The following is a 26,502-nucleotide window of genomic DNA, read 5'->3' on the forward strand; positions in this document are numbered from 1 at the left end:
CTCCCTCCCTTCCTCTCTCCCTCCCTTCCTCTCTCCCTCCCTCCCTTCCTCTCTCCCTCCCTTCCTCCCTCCTTCCCTTCCTTCTTTCTCTCCTTCTTCTTCCTTCCTTTCTCCCTCTCCATCTCCCCATCCCCCTCCCAGGGATTGAACCCCAGGGTACTTAACCACTGAGCCATGTTCCCAGTCCTTGATAGAGACAGGGTCTCACTGAGTTGCTTAGGACCTCACTAAGTTACTGAGGCTGGCTTTGAACTTGTGATCCTCCTGCCTCAGCTTCTAGAGCTGCTGCACAAAATAGGTTCTAAGCACACCCATGTAATTTGAGGATTGAGTATGCAAAGAGGCAATTAAAATCCATTGAAATGCTCAATTTGATTAACACAGATGAAATCTGCTTAACTGGTAGATCCTTTGAAGGCAGTGTGGCCCCAGAATTTTATCACAATCATCCCACAATCATCTCTCTGGGGGGAAGGGTGTGCAGAAGACAGAAACTTCTCAGCTGAGGAGAATGGATAATGACTGAAGATGAGTGGCAGAAATGCATCCCAATGCACCAGACACTTAGTCCCTTAGTCCTTTGGAATTAGCGAAGATCTGTATGTGAGATTCAGCAAATTATGTGACAAATTGTGTGAACTCACAGATCATAATTCTTATGGATATTTGTTCATCAGGAAATTGAGAGATAACATTGAAAGCTCTTAAATTCTTGTCTCTATGTCACAATGACAGGAGCACCTGCAGGAAAAAAAAATAGAAATCTGTGTGATTCTTGGTTTTGTTTTTAGCCACTATATAGCCTTGTAACTTAAGGTAACTTCCTTTGTCTCTCTAAGATTTATGGCTCTTATTTGTAGTATAGAAAAATGGATTTTCCCATAGTGTGACTATTATTGAATTAATATACATGCAACCAAGAACATCACAATTTTTATTTGTGATAAAATTCTGGGGCTGGGGATGTGGCTCAAGTGGTAGCATGCTCGCCTGGCATGCGTGTGGCCCGGGTTTGATCCTCAGCACCACATACAAACAAAGATGTTGTGTCCGCCGAAAACTAAAAAATAAATATTTAAAAATTCTCTCTCTCTCTCTCTTTCAAAAAAAAAAAAAAAAATTCTGGGGCCACACTTCCTTCAAAGGATCTACCAGTTAAGCAGATTTCATCTGTGTTAATCAAATTGAGCATTTCAGTGGATTTAAATTGCCTCTTTGCATTCTCAATCCTCAAATTACATGGGTCAATTTAAGGTGCTGAGAGGGCCTCAGAATCAGGGAAGATTTCATAAATAACTTTTACTGAAGGAAAGAAAAATTGGGTCTGTAAGTAAGAATTGACAGCTAAACCAAAGATTAATCTCAATGGCATGCATCTACTGTATGCAATTTGAGATTGGCAGTGGAAAATTATTCCTGAGAACTGGCATTGGACAGTATGGATCTTGACATGGGAATTCACCTGAGTGAGCACCGTTTCCATCACCAAGATGTTGACTATCCAGAGATACAAGATCAGGCAAAGTGGCCTGCTTATTCAGATCAAATCATCATGTCTGCAGACAGTTTCCATTTGATATAATAGCCATCCTGCAGTAAAAATTCAAACTGTATAACTCTGAAGTGACAGGGAAATTAGATGGAGCTTCAAATGGTTGATTCTAGAAAAACAAACAGTGACCAGAAGTCTTAATATTAAAGTCTGTTGTCTACAGTGGCTTGGGAGGGCTGTGTCCATGTAAAAAGTGATGGCAGAAAGAATCTGATTTCATTATTGGGGACTTTTGAGCAGACTTGTTTCATGGGATGCTTGATTTGGGTCAGGTTCCAAATTGAAGGATGAGATGACTGTGATCACTAGCTCTTCTTCATGATTGAGGTGACAAAGGGCAGAAGGGCAGACAAACCATGAGGTACTTGGATGTTACCTGCACCAGAGCTGTTCACACCGATGTTGGTTCTCTGGGCTAATTAGGAAAAACACTAATTTCCTTGTACCTCATTTGAGTAGATCCAGTTATGACTATGTTCATCCTCCCTGTTGAGAATGTCATAAAAATTAATGGAAGTTACCAGAATATCTCAGATAATGGAATATATGTAATATTATAGATTTTACCTTTCAAAAATACAATTAAGTTAAAACAGGAAAAGTTTATTTACCTGTGCTTTATTAACAGCCAAATTACATACCTTTCTAAGTTTGTGTTTTTTAAGGAAAAAAAGTACATTTTCCCATTTGATGAGGGTGTTCTTTTATCCTTTAAACAAAATAATATGAAACAGGGTTTATTTTGTAGAAGAAGTTATGCTTTCTAATAGCACATACCCTATTTGGTAGATCTTTAGGAAAATTCAAATATATGATCCATGTTTATTGAGAAATCAGACATTTCCCAGATGGGTGTGTGACTGAGAATCGGGGTGAGGTGAGGTTTTGGTTGTGAGGGGCCGTTGGGGAGGGAAGGTTACCCTTAATTTTACAAGGAGGACTGGAGACTGGGAGTAGCACATGGAAATTTCTTTAATTAAAAAAAAAAATCTCCTCCCATTTGGGAACGTTGGTGTCCACTTTTCTGTTCCAAATTTTCAAATATGCTCTGCATACTATCTCACCTGGTTCAGACCATCATGGACTGAACAGAGAGCCGGGGAGGTTGTACAGGAGCATTTCCGAGAGCCAGATACCAGCCTGGGCTCAGAGGTTCTGCAGTGTGGTCAGGTTCTGCAGAGAGGTAGAGCCAGGCTTAGAACTCAAATTGGTCTCATTGTGATGCATAGACTCTTTTGACTCTGTCATTCATGGCTCCTTTTTACTGAACAGATTTTTTTTTTTTTTTTTGGTGGTACCATACTTTCAAAGATTCCATTCCCATAAAGATTCAGCAAAAATGTACTCCTGGGGAAGAAGAACAATGTTTATGTATGTGGTTTTGAACCTCTGTAATCAGTCATTTAATGCAATGAAGGAGACAGGGCTAAGTAGTGCCCCTAATGCCCTGGAGGAGAGTCAGGAGGCCTTCCTTCTCACTGCAGCCCAGCCGCTGACCTTCCATGTGCTCTTGGGGGAAGTCCCTACTCAACTCTAACCTCTGCTTTCCCATTTATGAAATAAAAATTAAAACCATGCTTTAGAAATGAATTGGATATGTGGATACATGCTCCAGCTTCCCGGTTCAATCATACGAAGCACAGGCTGTGGGACAAAAGCAAACTTGACTCGGGTCCTCACTGTTATCACTGCTGTATTTCTGGAGCAAACACTTTAAATCAATCTGTTTTGGCATCCACCCGTTCTCCTCCAAAATCATATTGATGAGGAAATCACAATGAATATTCCCTCACTCACTTTCACGTTGGCTTCATTGCTAAGAAATAAAATAAAAAGGAGAGTGGGAAAATGTATACAGAAAAGTTGTGAAGACTTTTCCACAAATGGAAAGCATCACAAAATAGCCGTGAGAGAAGGTTGCTAAGTCCCAAGGGGGTTCCAAGGGTCCCAAGGACAGAGTGTAGGGTGATGTACATCATTCGCTGTGGAAACATTCAACCAGACTCGGCTAATAAATGAATACCCTATATTTTATAAACAAACTGCCTCGGAGGGATCGTACTAAACGAATTAAGGCACAACACCATAACAAGGTTGCTAGGACTCATTGGTACCTGAGGGTAGTGCCGGAGGTGCCCTTAGCTTTTGTCCATTGGGAGACAGATAAAGGTTGAGTGAGTGAAGGAAAAAAAAAAAAAAAACTGAGATGAGTTAAATTTAACAAAGTTTATTTGAGCAAGAAAAAGGTCCTAGAACTGGGCAGCATTCCAGACCAAAGTTGGTTCAGAATTTCCCTCCCCACCACATGTGCAGGTTATATTTATAGTTAGAGAAAAAAAAAAGTTAGACTCAAGAAACACCCTGATTGGCTGGCTGCCTTCTGTGAGCGTGGCCTGACCCGTTGGCAGCCTGTGATTAGCTGAGGCGCGATTGCTGGGATTGGCTGAGACTCAGGTACTTTGTTAAAGGTTGCCACTTGTTTACACATCAAGCTAGGGATACAGCTCACTATGGATGGAGGCCACTTTAGGCCAAACTTTATCATCCAAGTACAGAGAAAGGCTAAGGCTAAACTTATCTCAGTCTAGCAGGGGCCTGCCTTGGGGCCACCCTAACTTCTAAGGCCAACTTGCCTGAAGAGCCAGGGAACTGATTTCCAGAGCCCAGCTTTATGGCCTGCAGTGGCAGGGATCTTCTGGGACCTAATATAGGTATTTTCATTTTGAACTATACAGATTCTGGAACCAAAACAAATAGGCATGATTTTTTTTCTCCTGAATTATCTGAGTGGACAAAGGTTGCTTAGTGCTATCAGAGAGGAACATGTAATTTTGAATCACAGCATGGTTTACCTGAGGAGGAGCCTGGCCTGACGCTCATGTGGCTCTGCAAACCACAGGAAAGCGGAGAAAGTTACAAAGCCTGTGAGTTTCTGAATTGCACAGTGAGGAAGAAAATCAGGGATAAGTTGGAGGGTAGGTGGGTACCAGAGCAGGCCAAGCAAATGATGCATTTCATGTCACTCAAAGGTCTTGGGGAAGAAGCAAAAGAACCAAAGTTTTAATTAGAAATTGAAAGATTGAGAGTGAGCCAGAGACTGTCACCACCATCACTTCATCAACCAAGCAACAGGAAGGATAACAACAAAAACAACTTTTGCTCTCTTGAGATACTCATCATTGTCTTGAGATAGACAAGAAAGAAAAGCAATCCCCCCAAAAACCAGAGGTCAGGAAGGTAGTCTTGATTTGGATCTCATTTCCCTTACACCTGCATACGAATAGAGGCCTTTCATCCTATAAATAAAATACAAATTTGATGGTGTTCCTCTGCATTTGAAGCTACCATCTTACTGCACTTTGAAAGGGGGAGAGCAAAAATGTCACTTAAAACCGTAGCATGTAAGCAAGCATGCAGGAGTGAGAACCAGGGCCACCACGTGGCTCAATCCCACAGTGAATTCAGGGAGGAAGCTGCTGGGTTCATCGGGCTGTCTCCTCTGTTGTTTCGAGAAGCTATCCTCTGTTAGAATCCTCATTTGTCGTATTGAGACGTCACTGGTGTCATCTACACCATCCATCTTAAAGGGTTAGAGGGGCCAAGGGAGACTAAAGATGCCAGGCAACCCAAGGAATTCCCCTGGAGCCAAAGAACCAGTTTGGTGTAAACACAGTGGGGGGTAAGAATCGCTAAACCTGTGCAACAAATTTAAAGGACACAAAAAGAAAAGAAGTCACATCCAATCTGATAAAAACAGGCCTGATGAACCTGACCTATAAGGAGGATACAGTCCCACCCACCAAGATCCCTCACACCTCTGAAAATACCTGAGCTGCCTCTGTCCTCTTTGGAAGCCTAGCCCCACAGACAGACTGAATAGTGACTCTTGGGCCACGTACCTGAGCTGCTCCCAGCCAACCCAGCAGCTCCCATTCCCCCATTCCTGATGTGATCTGGGGAGATGGCCTCAGGTAGTTCTTGGAGAATCAAGTTCTTGCTCAGTTGGCTTTGCTCCTGCCCCACATCCATGCCGGTTTTACTTGCCATAGGGTGTTGGTGGACCTGCACACCATCAAACCACCCCAAATGAAAAATCGCCTTCCTTTTTAGAGAATGTGGGCTTGAGACAAAGACCATGTTCACTGGTAAACTTCTGATTGGTCCTGGACAATCGGGGTGGACTAAAGCAAGGATGATGGACGCCCCCCCCCCTTCTAGGTAGTTGGTAGCCTTTATGTCCTTATCTGCTCACAGAAGGTGGTGCTTTCCTGGGGGAAGGCTTCTCCAGTGGAAGTTGTCTGGAGCTTCCAGCACTACTATCTATCTTCTCCGTCAGAGGAAGATGTGACCAGCTGATAGATACGATGCTGTGCTCTAGTCCTTCATGAATGCTCCTCTGGGTTTCAAGGCAAAGCTTTATGAAGGCCACAGGTCGTTTATGCAAGTCCTGCTCATCCAGTTGTGATGTTCTGGGGTCTCAGATCCTTTCATGTATCAATGTTGAAACCCAAAAGAACAGGAGAGAGGAGCTTTGCAAGCTCTGGCTGGAGAGCGGCCATCCTTGGTAATTGTACGTTTTACCGGAATCCATCCTTCTTCCAGCTACCACTGGTTCATCTAACATAACATAACATCTAACTTTTGTCAAGTTCAGGAGACTGTAATCATAAAAGCCCCTGGAGTGGATAAATTAGTGGGGAAAATAACCCATGTGGTAAGGACATGTTATTTTGGGCTTTTCATCCAGCACTGGGAAGAGCTTTCTCATGGTTTTTAGTCTATCAAGCAGGTCTAGAGCACCAGCTCTGGTCGTACCAGCACATCCCATCCCAGAACCGTGTCTGCAGGAATGCCCTCACCCCAGACTCACCGCTGGTCCCCAGGGTTGACTCAGTACGAAGCAGAGCAGTGAGGCTTCCTGTTAATCTTAGGTCTGAAACCTGAGTCTTCTTACGTATGAAACCAGTGCAACAATAGCTTCTGTGAAACAGGTGCTTGCTGGGGTGTTGGGGGAACCAAAGGAGGAGGCCTCTTATCTCCCAGCACAGTGTCTACTGAATTCCATCCTTTTGCTCCTTCTCCCTCTTTTCCATTTCTGAATTAGAATCAATCTAGATTCACTATGGAGTCAGCCTCCATTTCCCAAATCTTCTAATCCTCCTTTCTCTTAGACAGACAAGAAAAGTCCGAAGTTCTCGCTCCCACAGAACGGCTTTTTATGACTCGGCCTAACTATCCAAGCCAACCCCGTCTCCCGTCTGTATCTGAAGGGCCCCAGCTCTGGCCTCTATACTTTTAGCTCTTTCCACACCAGAGCCTCAATAGCTGCAATCAACAGCCCTCTCCTGGGCGACCTCTGACATTTGCTCTTATCACAGAGTGAGTCACACTGTACTGCAGATGTGCCACACAGAGTTCTTCTTCTGGACACTGAACTCCTTGAGGGGAGGGATGGGGTCTTGCTGGTATTTGGTATCCAGGGCTCAGTAGAGAACCAATACTCTTCAGGTTAGTAAAACATCAAGCCAGACACTGGAGGGTTGGAAAGATGGCTTGAATATTTTAGATGACCTTCTAGTTGCTTTAAGACTTCCCATCAAATAAATACATATGATTTTATTTTAAGGGGAAGGATAATTGATTTTCCTCTGTGAGCAAGGAAGACGTTTTCCCTACAGATGTGTGGTGAAGAACATAAAGTACACAGGAAGCCGGACACGGACACATAAACCTGCTTAACCCAATTATATAGTTTGGTCAACAGATGGGGTCCCAGGAGAGAAGAGGGTGATGTTCAGGACAAAGTCAACTAGGAAACTTTCTTCTTCTCTTTTCTTTGGAAAGAGAGAGAGAAGAGACGAGAAGTAGGAGAGGTTGTTGTAGGATGTGTGAGCTCATGCTTGTTTGTTATATAACAAAATCAATCTTGAATAGGATGCTCAGTTTGGGGAATGTTAAACAGAGGATATATAAATAATTTTCTGAAGACAAATGAAAAGAAGCAAGAAACACAAATAAAATAAAACAAAGAAGCCCAGGTGAGAAAAACGAGAACCAGGCTTTGAAAGAAAAGGTGGTTTGTGGCAATTTGAGAAAATGTAGTTGAATACAAAAACACACACTCTATAATTCCAAGGAGGAGTCTAAGGAAGGTCACTGGGGTGGAGGCAGAAGGGGCAGTGGGGACCCTGATAGTTACTGATCACTGGCCCAAACACTTCATATATTCCACCTGGTATGGGACTTAATATAACAGTTCTATAAAGCTTTTTTATGAATTGGCCTAAGAGGCTCTTTCTTGTACTTTGCAAGTAAACTGAGGTTCCTTATCAACTATTTCAAGGTCAGGGGTTTTGTTTAGCTAGTTAGTGGTATAGCTGAGATCTGACCCCACATCTATATGACCCACCTCTGCACATCTCCACTGAACCATGCTTCTTTCTCTAATGGGATGTGACCCATTAGACCCTATTCCTCTGGCTCCCGGCTCCAGGCTATTTGTACAGTTGCATTTGAACTCAGGCCAACCCTGGCTGCAAATGTTCATTACTTCCTCAGCAGCAGTTGAACCTCTGTCTTGCACGGAGTTTTGAGTCTCCCTCCCGCAGCTGACTCTGGGTTCTTATTGCTGATCCAGGCTGGTCCAGGCTGATGGAATGACCACCGCCCGGAACTTTGTCCATTGCTGCAGGTAGCAAGGAATAGTGCCCCGGAGAGCCTTCAACTAGCGATTACATGCTCCAACCCAGAAGTGACAGTGCTTGCCATTCAGAGCCAGACACAGGGACAGCCCCAGGAACAGGAGGTGAGTAGCACCCGTGACTGTTGCAGTCATGGTTACCTTCAACATCCCATGTGTTCTATTGTCCATCTCCCCTCTAGTTGCTCTGGAGGACAGAGGGTCTCACGTGTCTGATCGTGAATGCTTGGCAATAGAGGACACTCAGCACGTGGCTGACTGACAGGGGTGATATTATCACTTCTGCCCCAACTTGCTGAGTGGTCTTGGTCCGGTGATTTCTGCTGTCTCAGCCTTCATGCTTCCTCTTAGAAATGAAGGTGAAGAAATGATGTCTTGCAGAATGTGTTTAGAATTAATGAGATAAGCAGGCAAAGCATCTAATAAGCCTAGCCCATAATAAGCCCTGGATAAATGTTGATTTCTTTCAACCACCAGAGGCCAAATTAGCTTCTGACTTTTAATCCAATTCTCAAGCAGATTTATGGGGGAAAAAAAAGGAAAAGGAGCAACTGTGTGGTTGAATACATTCTGTAATATTTCTGTGTCTTGCCCAGTGGGCAGAACAATAGTGATGCCCCTTCCAAACTTTTTTCCCCCCTAGAATAGCTGGAAAACTGTAAATGGAGCAAGCTTCAGAACACTGGTTGGGGAGGGGTGGGAACACCCACTGCCAACCTTTTCAAATAGCATAACAAATGAGGTGTGGACCCAACTGTGGGGGAACACACACATTCTCCATGAACTTGGTGAAATCACGTTTGGCCTCTAGGTGCACTTGACCTGTTAACAATATTGAGAGATTTATCAGCTGTTAACTTTGACCAGGCAAAAAATACAGACATCGTGGACAACTGTATGGAGTTGCCTCAGAAAACTAAAAATAGAATTGATTATCACATGGTCTGAAAATCTCACTTCTGGGTATGTATCCAAAGGAATTGAAATCAGGATGACAAAGGGACACATGCACCCACAGGTTAATTGTAACACTGTCACAACAGCCAAGAGAAAGAAGCAACTTCAGAGTCCGTAATTGGATGAATGCGCTCTGTATACAAAATGGAATGCTATTCAGCCTTGAAAAAGGAGAAGGTCCTGTCACTGGGGGCAACGAGGATAAAATGGAGGACGTAAAGTGAAATAAGCCAGACACAGAAAGATAAATACCACATGATCTTCTATGTGGAATCGAAAAAAGTTGAACTCATAGAGATACAGAGTGGCACTGTGGTTCCCAGGGTCCGGGGAAGGCAAGGTGACAGGGGAAGGGAGGATGTTGGTGCAAAGGCACAAAGTTTCATTTCAACAGGAGGAACACGCTTTAGTGATTTAGTGCACAGAATATTATTATAATAAATAATGTATATTTCAAAATTGCTAAAAGAGTAGATTTTAAATGTTGTCATCACAAAAATGATAAGTATGTGGTGATAGATTTAATTAGCCTCATTTAATCATTTCACATTGTGTGAATTATGTCAAGACACCACATTGTATCCCATAAATACAACAATTATTATGTGCTAATTAAAAATAAAAGTGAATTAATTTTTAATACCCACTTATTTTTTCTTCTTCTGGACATGAACAGAAAGATTTGTTGGTAATAAGAGAAACTCAAGCAAATTAAGTGAAGGTTTAACCCTCTTTGCTGCTAAGTAGCATCCCATTCACAGAAACCTGGAGTTTTGGGGGACAGAGGGGAACACGGGCCATGGGGTTAGTGCTTCAGCTGGGAGTGGCAGAAGAGCCTGGACCACCTAAGGAAAGAGAGAATACATCCTTCATCGCCACTATCAGAAGAGGGGGAGGAGGAGAGGAGGCACAGGGGCCTTACAGATCATCCCAGAACTTTCCATGGCTCTCTTTCTCATGTATTTCTATGAGGTCATTTGCTTGGAAATGTATTGTCTGAAAAAGTAGATGGAGCTAATTTCAAAATGTCCCAGATCAAAGTGATTGCCCTGAGCCAGAACACACCATGAACTTTGTGTGGATGGAACACCCTTCATGAGACAGTGGAAGGAGGAGGGGTTTGGAGTCCAGACCCAAATCCATGGGCAGTGACCTGTGGGCCGTGTGCCCTAGTGCAAAACATGAACTCTCGAAACTTTGGTTTCCTCAGTGGTAACACGGGCATTATGGATCCCATGTTAGGAGTTGTAGATTTCCTGAGCTCATGGCTTGTGAAATGGTGTTTTCAGCTTTGAATTTTAATGGTATTTGTAATTTGGGGGAATTACAAGCAATTAAAAAATATATTCCTATTTATTCTTGAAAAGTAGATACTCTTCAATCTCTTCTTCCTGAGCTACTCCACACTTTTCTACAGAGTCAATTAGTGTGTGTGTCTCTGTGTGTGCACGCACGCTCACTACTATATATAGATATTTGTAAATGTTGTATTTATCTGTGTATATGCTAATTATGAGTTACGTACGCATCCGCATCCCTTCATTAGCATTCCCATTGCTATTTATAATACTTTTCTTAAATGGTTGCAACTGCCCAGTGAATCAGACAGGTTGTCTTTGTGCTGTCTTACTTTTTGATTTCCAAAGTAATCAAAATTAAATGCATTTGGCCATGTCTTTACCTTTGGAACCTTTAAACAAGAATCAAATTCAAAATCTTTAGTTTAGTGTAGTGGTTCTCAACAAGGAGTTTGGAGAGGAGTGATTTTGCTCGTCCTCAGGGGGGTGCAGGGTGCATTTGACAAGGTCTGGAGCCCTTCTAGGTTGTCACAATGGGGTGTGGGGTGGGGGAGGTTGCTCTTGGAATCTAGCAAATAGAAACCAGAACTAAACATCCTACATGCCCAAGATAGCTCCCGTGACCGTCACCTGCCCAGAATGTTACAGTGCTGAGGCTGAGAACCATGTGTAGCCCGTGGATTCTCCCTAATGGGCTTCTCCCTATACCAAGCCACAGTTTCATGCCTGCCTGTGCCCTGGCCTCTACCCGCAGGGAATCACCCGCAGGTCTCTGGGCCAGTCCTGCAGTGCCAATGGCATGGCCTCTCTGGTGTGTTCGCGGCTTCTGCAGCTGGTGGCCTCTGCTCTCTCATTCCTTCCAGGATCCCTTTGTACCTCCTGTCCTTCAGCCTTCCCCGCACTTGAACCCCTGTGCTGTGTCCACAGCCTCCTCTGCCTCCTTCTCTGGCTTGATTTATTGGTCACACTGTCATAAACTGGAGCTTATTGTGTGATAACATGTTCTTGGATCTGCCTCTCCCAGCCCCCAGTGAACTCAGAGAGGGTCAGGGCCGTTCCTCTGGGTTCTTTGTAGCCTCAGAACCTAGCACTAGCAGGGCTCATCATCCCAGTCAATGTGTTGACAGAGGCCGAGAACAAAGCCCCATCAGTGATCATCTTATAGTCAAAGCTCTGGGGCTCTTTGGGCTGCTGTAAAGTCAGCCACTACTCTGACCTGGTTCTGTGGCTACTATGTGCCCAGACTGTCAAGGATAGAACCATCTCAGTAATGGTTGTCAAGACTCACTGCTTTGACGGTATGGTGTGCCAGGGGCTTGCAAAGATTTTATATTGTGACCTCACTGTGCTGAGTCTTTACTTTTGAGTGGACGTCTTCTCCTTGTTTCCATTTTGTAAATGTGGAAACTGAGGCATGGAGTTCAAGGAAGCAAGTCACACAACAAGTGGTGAAGCCACAGTCTAATCTAGGTATTCAGATCCCAGAGACCACCCTCTCAACTGTTGTGCAATGCCGATCTGCTGTTAGATGCACTGTCCTGATTTATGGTCCCCTGGGAACATAGTTTCTGTGGGTCTATATTTTAGAGATGAAGAGATAGAGCTTGTGGGAGGCCATCATTAATGACACATTCATGTCACGGCCAAGTCACATACTGGTCTGAAATATCTCCATTTGATAATATCTCAATGATGTAGTGGTACTCTGTCAGCTAAGCCTATATTTGTCAAAATTTGTCCATCAGCTGGGGCAAAGAAGTCTGTGTTTGCAGGACTCACATGAGAATAGACCCTAGGAGTCTTAGTCCCATGCTGGGGCCCTGCCACAAATAGATCTTTGATAATTACTTGAGCCCTTAAAAATCTTTACCAGATCTGGAACAACTTTGATTCCTGTCTAGGATGAGTCCTACACCCTGGGAGGTCTCTCTGCTGAATCCCATTTGCTACACATCTCTAAAAGCTTACAGGCCTCTTAACTCTTCCCAAGCTTTTTGGTTTAAAAGTACATTCCTAATCAGTGGGTCTGGGTGCATGCTTTGTGCCTAGAGAATGCTGTTCTCTTCAACTTTGGAGCAAGGCAGCACACAGCACAGACTAAAAAATGTGACACTCCAATTCCACATTGTGTGACTGGGAGCACAGTGGGGGTGGTGGGGTGCCTGTGCCATTATGAAATGAGGGCTTTGCTTTCCAGGGTGGTCCAACAGTCTTGGCTACAGCGGGCTCCATTGTGCTGGGATCCTTTGGGAAATCTCATAGAACATTTACTGAAGAGACTCTCACTATTGCTTTCCTTCCTCTAGGCGTGTCTTTTCTAGGGCCCACAGTCTACTTTACCCCAGTCCAGGGTCCAGTCTACTTTAAAGGTGTGTGGTAGTCCTTCACCAAGTGTGCTTCCTACCTTGTTTTGGATCTCCTGTATTCATCCTATAAGCACTCACTGTGTTTTCTTTGGTTGCTGGGTATACTAGGTGCTGGGGTGCAGAAGTAAAGATGCACAGTCACTCTTGGGGTGCCTATAGTCTAGCAGGAAAAGCACTCTAAAGCCAATAAATGTCTTATAACCTAAAGTTTGGAGATCCAGAGGTATACACAGAATGTCCCAAAGTAGGCCCTGAGACTCAGAGACGGCTTCTCAGATGATGGCTAAACTGCTTTATGAAGAATAGACATGGGCCTGGCAGAGGGTGTTGAAGGATTCCAAGCAACAGAAATAGGATATACGAAGTTCTAGGGCAAGGAAGATTCTCACATGTGAGAAGTGCACGTGGTCCATTCTGTCCGATGGTAGCGTCTACTGACAAGGTGCCTCGGCAGGTGGAAGGGGGCATTGGGGAGAAGAAGCTAGAGCAGATGTCATGCACTGTGTTCTGCAGGACTCTGCAGGCCATGCTAAGGAGGCTGATCTTTACCTTATGGGCGAGTGAAGCAGATGTGGTTAGGTTTGTCTTTGATTAAGTTCAGTAACCCCAGGATTCAGCAGAAAGACCTGTGGCAATTGTGTCTGAGTTTTTACCAGAACAGAAACTTGCTTCCACTCTTGTCATCAGAGCCAGTTGCAGGGATGTTAGGGTGTCCCTCTGAGCAGGCTGATGCGGGAGCGAGAGGACAAGTGTGGGCAGACCTTGGAAGATCCAGAAGCACAGGGTAGACAGTGTGAAGTATGGGGTGTAGGGGAGCACAAGGGCTCAGGAAAGGAAGAAGAAGGGGAGGGGTTGGGCTTCCACCAGACTTCCCTTCCCTGCAGTAGCTGGGGCTCCAGGAAAGTGCGTACCATCAAAGCTAAATTTTAGAGATTCAAGTCAAGGTCAAAAGCTAAGGTTTCAGATGAGCTATCTAAAGAACAAGGAGAGTGTCAAACATATACCCAGGACTAGTGGATGAGGTAGGTGCTTTGCAAACATCCATCCCCCATCCATGCCACAAGTGGGTGACATTATCCACATCTGCCAGCTGAAGAGAGGGAGGCTCAGAGAGGCAAAGTGATTTTCTCAAGGTTGCACAACTAGCGAATACAGAGATATTAACCCAATGCTCGATAGCTTCAAATTAATTTTGACCAAATATTAGTGTTACGACTCAATCTCAAATCTACTGTAATAACCTATCACATCTTTATACCTTTTATAGTTTTCTTCTTTAAATGAAATTTGGTCTGCATGAGCATTTGCCATCACGGAGTCTTCATCCTGTGGTACTTTGCATCAAGGGCTCTGTGGCACCAGACCTCCTGCATCATCTCAGCCCAGGGTCTGCTACCTACAGGGTCATGTTCAAGTTCCTCCCACTTTTGAATATCAGCATCATTACTGCAGGTGTCCAAGAGAATTTTTTTCGGGGGGAGGTGACTGGAGGTTGAACCCAGGGGTGCTTAACCACTGAGCCACATCCCCAGCCCTTTATATATTTTATTTAGAGACAGGGCCTCACTAAGTTGCTGAGGTTGGCTTTGGATTTGAGATCCTCCTGCCTCAGCCTCCTGAGCTGCTGGGATTACAGTCATATGCCACCATGCCTGGCCCCAAGGGTACCTTCTATTCCTTCATGGAGTGACACCTTTCTTCCTCTTAGATCTCAGTGTCCACCCATCATGTCAGAGAAGCTTTGTTCCCCAAATGATCCTCAACTATAGAACATAAATCCTAGTCTTAGAGTTATTTTTACTCCACCTCAAACTTCCCCAAGGGACAACCCTCAGCCAACTCTCTTGGGTAACTTTAGTCACTGGGAAGAGATGGCCTCAGTCATCTCCAATATAGAGCCAGTGTGATGCAATGGATAGAGCTGGGGGTTTGAGTCCATCCGACCTGGTCCCTGGCTCTTCCAATTGCTAATTGTGTGAATTTGGGGGAGAGGTCCTTTAACTTTGCTGAGGCTCAGTGTCCTCATTTTTAAATGAAAATTATAATGCCTAATTCCCAGGACTGTTTTGCAAATAGCTTTAACAGAACTTGGTGCAATGTCTGTCCAGAGTGTGGAATTAGAATTAGAAATCAGTACAATTGTCACTATTATGGGCAGCCTGCCCTCCCCTCAAATCTAAGTAAGGCACCATCCAAGCATTTTTTATAGTTTGTATGCAGGGGGTGTGGGAGGACCTTGTCTCATTCCTCTAGGGAGAGCATATGAATCCCAGACCCAAGTCAGACCCTGCCATTCATGAACATGCTGTGTGACTTCATAGCTTTTCCAAAAGGGGAGCATGTGTGCAAGCCTGCCTCACGATGTGGTGGCAAAGAAGACAAAGATCAACTGAACAATGAGATTTCTCTGCAAACTGTAAAGTGGTGTGTGTGTTTCTGTTTATTTTTTGATTTTCTATTTTTTAAATCAAATGTCTTTCAGTATAATTGGCATCCAATACAATGCTTACATTTTAAGTGTGCACTTGGATGAGTTTTGACAAATGTGTACACAAATGAATCAACCTCTTCAATCACGGTACAGAACCTTTCCATCACCCCAGAGACTTCCCTCCTGGTCCTTCGCACTTGATTTTCTTCACACTCTTAGTACCAGGCAAACACTTATCAGAGTTCTATCACTATCAATTAGCTTTATGTGAACAAGGACCTCATATAAATGGAGTCACACTGTCTGTACTCTTTCATTTTCTATTTTCTAAAATTCATCATGATGTTTGAGATTCACCCATGTTGTTTTGTTTGGTTCTATTATACTGTTGAGAGATAGTCCATTATTTGACTATGACATCAACTCGTCAGTTGATGAACATCTGGCTCACATCTGGTGTGGGGTTATTATGAATAAAGTTGCTTTAAACATTCAAGGAAAGTCTTTTGCTTTTATTTCCCTTGGAAGATTAATACACAGGCTGGAGATCACTGAGTTATATATTAAGTATATGATTAGCTTGAAAAGAAACCTGTGGTCTGTTTTCCAAAATGGTGGCACCAGTTTACAATCCAATGGATGAGCTGCTTCAGATTGTTGTCAGCTCTTGACATTGTCGGCCTTTTAATTTTAGCCATCCACATAGGTATACATGGTTTCTAATTATGGTTTTAATTTGTATTTCCCTGACGGTTACACATTTGCTATTGTTTTAGGCACTCGTGTCCATGTGTATATCTTCTTTTTATCCAGGGTCCATTCAAATATTTGGCCCATTTGTTATTTATTTTTTAAGTTTTCTTTTCTTTTAATCGAGTTGGAAGACTTTTTTCTGTAATTTGGATTGTTGTCCTTTGCTATTTGTCTTTATCTTGAATATCATATTTCCTGCCTGTGGCTGGACTTTAAAGAACAGAAAAGTTTAATTTTGATGAAGATAAATTTATCAATTTTTTTCCTTTCATAATTTGTGCTTACTGTGTCTTGGTTAAGAAGTTACCTATGCAAAATTTATGAATCGTTTCTTCTAGAACTTGTGTGGTTTTACCTTTTATGCTTGGTCTGTCATTAATTTTGACTTTAATTGTATATATGGTTGTAGGTAGGAGCTATTTAAAAAAAAAAATCCCTGTTGTTTCAGAAACTACAAGGAAACAACTCTATTAATGAATTAAGCTAACACAGTTGTAAAAAATCAATTGATCATATATGTGTGAGTTTGCATCTGAACTCTAAGGGTCTTGTTGATTTATATTTATATTTGTAGCCAATGAGATGATATCTGATTCTTGAAACTTATATTAAATTTTTATATCAGGTAGGGAAGCCACACAATCTTTATTTTTTTTATCAGCACTACTTTTTCTGTTCTTGGTTCTTTGTATTTCTGAATAAATTTTTGAATCATCTTGCTTACTGCAATTTTGGTTTGGATTAGATTTTTAAATATTGGCAATATTAAGTTTTCTGATCCATAAATAATTACTAATGATACTGAGCTCAATAGTATCAACACTGTTGACAATATGGAGTTTTCTCATCTCTAAACATATTACATCCATAAGTTTACTTAGCTTTTTTAAAAAATTATCTCAGAACATTTTCAATGTTTCCATGTAAAGTGCATGAATATCTCCCATTAATTTATTTCTAATGATTTTTTGAATTTCCACTGCTATCATGAGTAGTGTTTAAGTTTAATTTTCTAATTAGATGCTGCTACTTCTAAGGTTTACAGGAGAAGTCATCTGGTACCAGATATTCTATCATAGCAAGATGCATGATTTTATTTTTAATAATAACCAAGGGAAAATTGATGCATTTTTTCCACAAATTTTTCTTCTTTTAAAAACGTCTCCAGAACTTTATGCAAAATGCACTTTTTTTTGATGGATATGTCTCTGTTAGGTTGCAAAGCAAAAAATAAATAAATAGGCAATGCTTTTTTTGTTCTTATGTGGTATGTGTTTGTGTGTATGTGTGTGTGTGTGTGTGTGTGTGTGCATGTGTGCGCCTGCAGTGGTACTACTGCAGCTTGAATTTTATAAAGTCTCTTCTAGAGAAACTTACCACTGTCACTTTTTTTGGCATCAGTAAACAGGCCAATTTATGAGCAAAGCAAGTCTCATTCTGCCCATGTTCGGTGCATTCACAAGCCTGGAAGCGTCTCAAGCTTCCTCGTGGCTAGTTTAGAGACAGTGCTGACATACTAACTGAATTTCTAAGCTTAAATTAGAAAGCACATAAAAGGGTAAATATTGACTTATTCAAAAAATCTTCGTATTTGCATCCAAGGCACTGTAGGAGACTTGAGAAAGGAAGTTGCCCAGCAGAATGGAACATAGTAAAATCAGACTGAAAATAACCTATTTATGTAAATTCCCAGACAGGAGAGTTACAATTTATTAACGACACCTTCAACTCTCTAAAGCATTTTCAGATCCCACGCTGAATATATTCTCCTGGGCACACATGCTGATTCTGTTCTCTGCCTACAACAGCACTCCTTGCTTTCTCTGGATGGGTAGTCACTTTTCAACAACAAGCTTGACTGTCTCAGGCTCCCAGCCTCCACCTCCACCTCCAGCATCTCCTCGAGGTGCCATCCTGACACCTTCTATATTCAGTTCAACTTAGCAAGGATTACTTGTGCCCCTGTCAAGTTCAAAATAGAGTCTCAGTGAAACTTTGTAGGCATCCTCAAAGACCTTAAATAGCCTTGGTAGATTTTTTCCCCCTTCTTTTTTCTAAGTGTAATCCTGTCAGCATTGGGGGTTTGTTTGGGAAATATCTTTTGCTGCACTTAACAAAGGAGAACTGACCTAACTACACAGGCAGAGAGAGGCAGCAAGATTTGCCTGAGATCACATGGTGATTTTAAAACAGAACTAATTTAGCGCCAGCCCTGGGGTACGAGCTCCAGGGCTTGAGTCCTGGTCTTGACTTGGTCAACAACCAACGTTGGGACCAGTCCATCCATTGCCACACCAAAGGCACTTATTAATATGAGGGAATGAACTTGAAAAAGTCTCTTAAACTTTATGGCTTCAGCTTCTGCCATCTCAGAGTGAAGAAGTTGGAGTTGATGGTCTCATTCTGTTTCAGTTTCAGAATTCATGAACTTTCAATATAAAGTCTTTTTGGTCTTTCAGGACTTCAATCAATTATAATAGTAAAAACGTATTTCTTAGGTTAACTGGGAAAGGATAAGGGAGTGGGTTCTTAGGAAGCACTCTCTACATTTTAGCTTAACATGGGTTCGGGGAGGTGTATCAGCATAACACATCCAATTCATGTGATCTGTTGGGTTTTCATTTACCCCTCTGATTCCTCTAAATCAACTTTCAAAATGAGCCAAGGTGAAGACCCACCCTCCTCCACCCTCCTAGGGAGGGCAGAAGGGAGGAGTTGCTCCACGGAGGATAATAGCTTTGGAGTTGGAGACACCATTGCTGATGTGCAGTCGCATATTTCTGACATACTTTTAACTAACCTAGGGAAGCATTCATTTTCCCTTGAACTTAGTTGATTGATGTCCTTCATGAGCTCATTTATACCCTGTATAAAGGCAAACTTTGGGACAACTCTTATCACAAGATCCAAATGAGTGGGAGGTTTGATTTAATATGGTCTTCCTGCGCATGCCAGGACTCTAAGATACTGATGAAGGAGGTTTGTTAAGATGGACGTTTTCTTGGGCAAGAGAACCTTTGGATGTGGGTTGTTCCCTGAAATAGGACCCTGTTCCGTGGCTGCCAAAAGCAAATCCGCCTTGCTACAAGGCCACCATTCTTCTCTTCCATTACTCGGCAGATTGATTACCTTGGCTTGTGCTCCTTTTTCAGGAAAAAAAGTTGGTAAGATTTGATCATGCCAAATGACATAGAGTTTATCCCACCCTTTAGTGGCTAGGTTCTAGAATCAAGGTCTGGCTCCGTGTATTGGTTTGCCTCCGTGTATTTCTACAACAAAATACCACAGACTGGGGGGTTTGGACAACAGAAATTTATTTCCCCAAAGCCCTGGCGGCTAGAGGTCCATGATCAAAGTGTCAGCCAGCTTGTTGTCTTCTGAGACCTCTCTCTTCTTCGCTGGCACATGCAGCTTCTTGTTCCCAGATGGTTTTTCTTCTCTATGCATGGGCATCCCTGGCATCTCCCTTTTCTTACAAGAATGCTAATCATATTTTATTAGGGTCCTTCCATCTGACCTCATTTAACTTTAATTACCTCTTAGAGACCCTATATCCAAATACACTGGAGATTATGACTTCAACATATGAACTTTGGTGGGAGACACATTTATCCCATAATACCCTTTGGGGATCTAAACATCTTAGTTGGTAGGGTAACATCCATTGTGTCCTGCCTCCCTCTGAACCCGGAGGGGATTGGCGGATGATGTGTGATTTATATCAGAGTCAGACCCCTCTGAGTCACTGAGACAAAGAAGGGGTTCAAGTCTCCTATGAAAGAAAGCCCAGGGAAAAAGGGATGCTCACCCCTTTTTAGAACCCAGTGTCACAAAGGTGACAGAGAGGCCTTTCTCCAAGAGTTGTCTGGAAGAAGAAAGCAAGTAGCCAGGTTATCATGTTCATTGACAGCTCCAGAATTTCAATGCAACCTGCAGGAAAGAGCTTCCACGAAGGGTGGCCCTCTGGGTCTACAGTGGGGTGCAGTTCATAATTCACATCCACCCTGTGAGCAGGCGGCTCACTGGGTCACAAGCCCAAAAAGGTACATTTGCTGCCTCTACACTGACCCACGTGTGCTTGAACACTTGCACCAGGGAGGTGATCAGGTTTTCCTGGGTCTGCCGTGCTAGATGTGGCAGTGGCAGCAGACCTACTGGGGCTTGGTGGGTCACATACAGACAGATGCAGTTGTAAAATCAGAGGGATGAGCCTGTGACAAGGCTGACTTCCCTAAAGGTGAAGCTTTTGTGACTGTTCTGCTCTGAGACCTACCTGTGATTAGAGGCAAGAAATCTGAAGGATCTGGGAGACTCCCTGCCCTGGCTCCAATAACAATCTCTGGTTTCATGCAGGGTGGTGCTCAAGGCTTCCACTATCCAAGAAGGCTAGAGGCCTGGGTGACAGAGCGAGTGCTGGGTGGCAAGTCAGTCTGGGCTCTGCAGCTAACTAACTGACAATTTAGGCAACTCAGCTCCCTGCAGGTCTCAGTTTACTCCTCTGAAAAATGGACAAGAAGAGCTCAAAGATCCCCTCCAGCTTTAAAACACACCTTGTCCAGGCAAATATAATTCTCACCACACTTTATAACAAATGGATTCACCCAGGAATCATTCAGTACCCCAGAATCATGGGAGCAAACCCACATCACTTGATGAAAGTTGATGTTTTAAAGTACACTGATTTCTGACAAAACGCCCAAAACATAAAAACATCTTTTATGTCTTTAGGATCATGTTCCAGTGGCATTATAGGGAAATAAATCATTTCTTGTTTTAAATGCTAACTTTTTAATAGGGCAAATTATTGGCACTTAATTTCTAATTAGGGTGCTTACTCATATAATGGAATTTGGAAATTGTTTGCGTAATAGACCTTTTCAGGGTATAGAAAGATGGAGTGAGAGGTTACAAGACTATTACATACATAGGTACACAGATGTTAATTATTTCTGTGCTTTAAATTCTGGTCTGGAATACACAAAGGAAAAAAGTATAGGTAAACTTCAGGAAAAGAATCAGACTGAGGTCTTTTCATTTCATTATCTTCGAGGGCTGTGCTTTCATTAGGGTATTGAAAATATAGGTCATGAAAATATTTCTTCATCCTACCTGCAATACTAATAACAGAAAGATAATAATACAATCATGTCATGAAAATGCCATATTCTTGTAAATTGGTCATTAATAAAACAATAATTTAAATAATTGCCACTTATTGACTTAATCAGGGTGATTGCTTCATGTTGACATGCATGTTCTAAATTTTGCCCTCAATCAACAGATTTGGCATTGGGATGAGAATGTCTTTAAGAAAAAAAACAAGAACAGTTTCCCTCAGAAATGTCTCTACCAAAGGTTTTGAATTCATGTGTTTAAACATTTGTACTTTTCCTGTCAGCCCAGCCCAGACCAAACCCACCTCTCTGGCCAAGTCACTGGGGTCCCCCATTCACTTAAGTCATTCAGCCTCAACAACTTCTGGACACGTGCAACTCCTCACTTCCCTCTTTCCAAATCAGGCAGAGTCTGCTGAAACCCATCCCTTCCTGGGCATCTGCACTGCTGTTGCCCTGCATCTGGTCCTTTTTAACCTTACGGAGTTGAATCTCTAGCCTTTTTCAGTTTAACAAGTCTAACCACAGTCTTTTTGATCTGATTCTTGCTAGATTGCCAGTAGTGTTCTCTGGCATATTTCTAATGGCTCCTAAGACTTGGTTCCTTGCACTAGTCCCATTTTTTCCACTTTAGCCTGAGGTCCTGCTGTCATCTCTATCTAGAAGGCTTTTTTTTTTTTTTTAACTTGACCAATGGAGAGTCCTCTGTTTCTTCAAACTTCCAGACCCAGTCTGGAAGGGTTGTTAAATGCAGGATATTTAATCTGAGGAATTAGTCAAAAGCCTGTTGGACAAGATAAAAGGTCCAACAGGGGATGGTGAGGTGATTTAGAGACTGACATTAACAGAAGCTACTAGCGTCACTGAGGCTGAATGACAAGAGAAGGAGCTGGGGTCGTCTACAGGAGCAGAGGTATGATAGAGATGCAGCCAAAGCCCAAGATGCCTCCTGAACATAGCCAGACAGAAGTGTTCCTGCCTCCTGCCTGCCCCCAACCTCCAGCCTGAATCTTCCACTGGACAGACCTAGCCTGAAACCAGTTGGCAGAGGAGATTTCAGTGTGCAGTTTTCAGGGATCAACCCTCCTGTGATACAAGGTAGAGCACAGAAAGAATGGATCCCAGAGCATGGAGGCAAAGAGCTAGCACACACCTCCCACTTGAACTCATCCATTTCCCGTTAGAACTATTCTCAGACCCAGTCTCTCCATTATGCTATTTGAACCTCTCTGATAGTTTCTTACAAGTCTTCCCTATATGAGATCTATTTCTTTTGCCTGTGCTTATTGACTCCACTGGGTTGGAAGTTAGTTGAAGACAAGAAGTCTGTTTCAATCGTCTTTGTAACCCTGGAATGTAGTACAATGTTTGGGCTGTTGACATTTCTCAGGAATAGTCTGTACTGAATTAGAGAGGGTTAGCAAAATCACAGCAAGAAAGATCAGGGGTGCCTTTTTTTTTTTGGTACCAGGGATTGAACCCAGGGTACTTAATCCCTGAGCCACATCCCAAGCCCTTTTTAATATTTTATTTTGAAATAATAAAGTTTCTCTTTATTGCTCAGGACCTTGCTAAGTTGCTGAGGCTGGCTTTGAACTCACAATTCTCCTGCCTCTGCCTCCCAAGCTGCTGGGATTTCAGGTGTGCACCACTGCACTGGTGAGATGAGGGGTGATTAACGAGAGGTGATCCAATGCTGTAAGGAGACAGAGATGAGAAAAAGCAAGGAGAGTCAAAGAACTCAAAGTTGAAGATCAAGAAGGAGTAAAGAAATGCTAAGTGCCTCAGTCTTGTGGCTTTATAAGCTGTCAATAAGACCAGAGTCCTTTCAGGTCACTTTTTCCTCAGTGTGGAATCCTTTGGTCTTGACATTCACATTGGGAAATTCCATGTGAGTCTGCAAAATGCCACATGCAATTATGCTTTCCAATGCCTTTCATGACTCGTCTAAGGGAGAAAGCACTTATTAACTCTTCTAATTACCAAAGAGCACATCATAGAAGGGGACTTAAAAGTGCCGAGGGAAGTGTGTGTCATTTCTATGGGCTTTCATGGGGATGATTCAATATTGGGCTTCTTAACCTATCTGTATTTAAAACTAAGCTTCCAAATTCTGAATTAAGGAGGACTTTGGTGTAGCACTCCCTTCTCTGAGCCAGCAACAACTCTGATTTGTGTGTCTCAGTGGTAGAGCACTTGCCTAGAGTGGAAGAGGTCCTGGGTTTGATCTCCAGCTCTGTAAATTTAAAAAGTAATAATGACGATAATATTCAAATGAAAGGATCAGTGAAAAATAGATTTTTGTTTGAAAGGAATCTTTTTCTAATTATCAAATGAACACATTTACTGCATTATACTTGGAGAATACAGAAAAATACATAAAGGAACAGAAAAATTCGACCATTCATGACACCCACTGTAAACCATTTGGAGTACATATACTTCCAGTCTTATTTTCTTTCAAAATGGACTCATACTTTATCTACTATCTTAAAAGCTGTTTTTATGCTTGAAAAAATAAAATTCACAGTTTTATTGTTCAATAAACACTAACCATACTTTATAGAAGACTGCATTGTATTCCATTTAACTTATTTACTTAATTCCCTGATGTTGGATATTTTAGTTGTCACTAGTTTTTTTTTTTTTTTTCTTTTTTTAACTACTATGTTATACTGCTGTAACCAGTAGCTTATAACAACACAAATTTATCGTATTGCTGTAGAAGCCAGAAATCCAAGACCTATGTCACAAGCTAAAGTCAAGATGGCCGTGGGGCTGGCTTCTCCTGGACACTCTGCGGAACTATTCTTGACCTTTTCCAGCTGCTAGAAGTGACACTTTCCTTAGCTTCTGGCTCCATCTTCACAGCACATTGGTCAGGTCACTGTCATTGTCACATAACTTCCTCTCTCACTGATTCTTTTTGCTTCTTATTGTAAGGACCCCTGTGATTATCTCAGACCCATGTGCATAATCCTCCTCACCACAGCACTCGTATCTCAATCACATGTTCAATGTCCTTTTTCATACATGGTAACATTCACTGGTTTGGGGCATCAGGGGTCTTTGGGGGCCACCAGTCAATCCACATCAGTGCTACAAACAACATTTGTAGACACCATCCAGGCCTATCCCTGCTCCAAAATCCCACAAGGAGCTTTTAGAATTATTGTAACTACAGAAAAGTTAATGAGAGCACGTAAAATAGACAGAACATCCAGAGTCAGGATACGGGCATCTCTGGAGCTGCCACTGACTTGCTGTGACATTTTTGTTTACTTCAACATCCTCATCTATAAATGATGGAGTTGAAGCTCCCTTTAAAAAAAAATATTCCATAATGTTTTGGGCTGACTCACTATAAACAGTGTAACATGAAAACAACAAAGATGTGTTCAAAGATTAGTGGAGATGATGTATGTACAGTATCCTACAGCCAGACACACGGGGAGGCTGTTTCAATTAGCTACAACCTTAGAGGAAAGCATCACTTCAACCTTAATGATAGCTATCATTTATGAGCACCAACTGTATAAAGGAGGGTTCATATAGAGCATCATAATTCTCACAGTCATTTCATAAATTAATAGATACTCTTCATATTTTTCAAATGATTTAATTTGTTTAATTAGTGAGTAATCGAATTGATGTCTTGTGCCCTATGCATCTGGGTCCAAGTTTAGGCCCTTTCACTGAAGTCTTGTTACCTGTGCATGCGCCAGATAGAATTTAACTGCTGCAGGGGTGTTAGAGCCCTGACTTGACATTTCTAGAATTATCTGTAACACCGAGCCATTGGGAGTTGGGGAGTTTAGTGGGTAGTCCTTGTGAAGCTGCCCAATGGGGCTGGAGAACACTCCACCTCTCCTGGAATAAAATCTTCCTGCCCTAGAACGTGCAGAGACCCTGAAGGAGGTGTGCCTGCTCCCTCTGGCTGCTTTGAGCCGTGCTCGTGGTCGGATGGGCACGTGCAGCAGTGACGCGGGCAAGCCGTGCGCCAAGCTGCCTTGCCTTATGGAAACCAGATGGAAGCTGGAGCCCAAGTTCTCAGCCACAGAAGTGAAGCTGGGCAGCCTCTCTGGATGGATTCTCTGCCTTTCAAGAGGCACCATTCTTTCTCCTCCCCATTCCCAAGCCCCACTTCTTTCTGAAACCAAGAGTCAATTTCAGAGATATAGCCTTTCTCTGTGATTTGCCCAAATACTCTTTTTCTTTTTCCTTTTTTTAAAATTCATAATTACAACTTTGTTTATAGCAAAAGCTCTGTTCAGTTGTCCTAAATTGTAACCAAGAGGAATAATATCACAGAACAGTTAGTGCGAGCATATGCTTTGAATAGCCTAGATTGATAATGTGAGGTCTTGCCTAACTTTACTAACCTCTAATAGCATTTGGGGAGAATTAAACAAAAACACAGTAAAACAACCAGCCAGCCAAACAGAAAGCAAACAGAGAGGGCTGAGCGAGTGGAGAAGGGGGTATTTCAAATGAGCTGGTGATGAGTGAAAGTCATCAGGTTTAATTTTGAGCCTGGTGTGCTGGTTTTTAGGGAAGAATCATTTCGAGGGCAGGGGAGATCTTAGAGTTGACCCGCTCATTCATTTCATCTAGCTATTCCTTACTGGAAGAGTCCTCAAAAAACCAGGAATAGTTGTAATTGTGAAATAGGGTTGCCACAAAATTTCCCTTTGCTATTTATGGATTTGTAGAGTAGTAGGAGTAACAGAAATTAGGGAAACAGAGGAACAGATGCAACTAAGATGTGAGATTGAGCATTTCATAGTTAAATAGTCACATGCTAGTTACATACTTTGTGGGACATCCAGTGCTAAAGGAAGAACATAAAATATGAATCAGAAACACACTGGATTCTGTTACTTGTTGGCTGTGCAGTCTTGGGCAAAATATTTAACCTGAGTTTCTGTTTAGGTATCAGGAACAAAATTTAATAAATGAGTTTAAGATGCAAATGGTCCAGTGCGGGGAATGCAGTGTGTGTTGTGGGATGGTAGTTTCTCTGTTTGTTGAACTCATTCTGTAAATTCTCTGCCCGAGTGTCTACTCTACTCTCGAAAACTGCTCCAGAGAACCACAGGGGGATTTATCTTTGGACCCAATCTCTAGAGTCCTTGCCTTTCTCCAGAGTCACAGTCTTCTTTGGAGGAATGACAGTATAATTGAAGCTGGAATTAAATAGTCTCAAGTTCAATATGTGAGACAGTGCACTTAACATAGCACCAGGAACAATGTAGAGGCAAAATAAATGTTTGCTGAATGTAGGGGAAGAAAATGAATTGCACTTTCATATCCTTTTCTACCTGGATTTTA

The sequence above is a fragment of the Marmota marmota genome, unplaced genomic scaffold (genome assembly GCF_001458135.2).
Source record: "Marmota marmota marmota unplaced genomic scaffold, marMar, whole genome shotgun sequence".
NCBI lineage: Eukaryota > Metazoa > Chordata > Mammalia > Rodentia > Sciuridae > Marmota > Marmota marmota.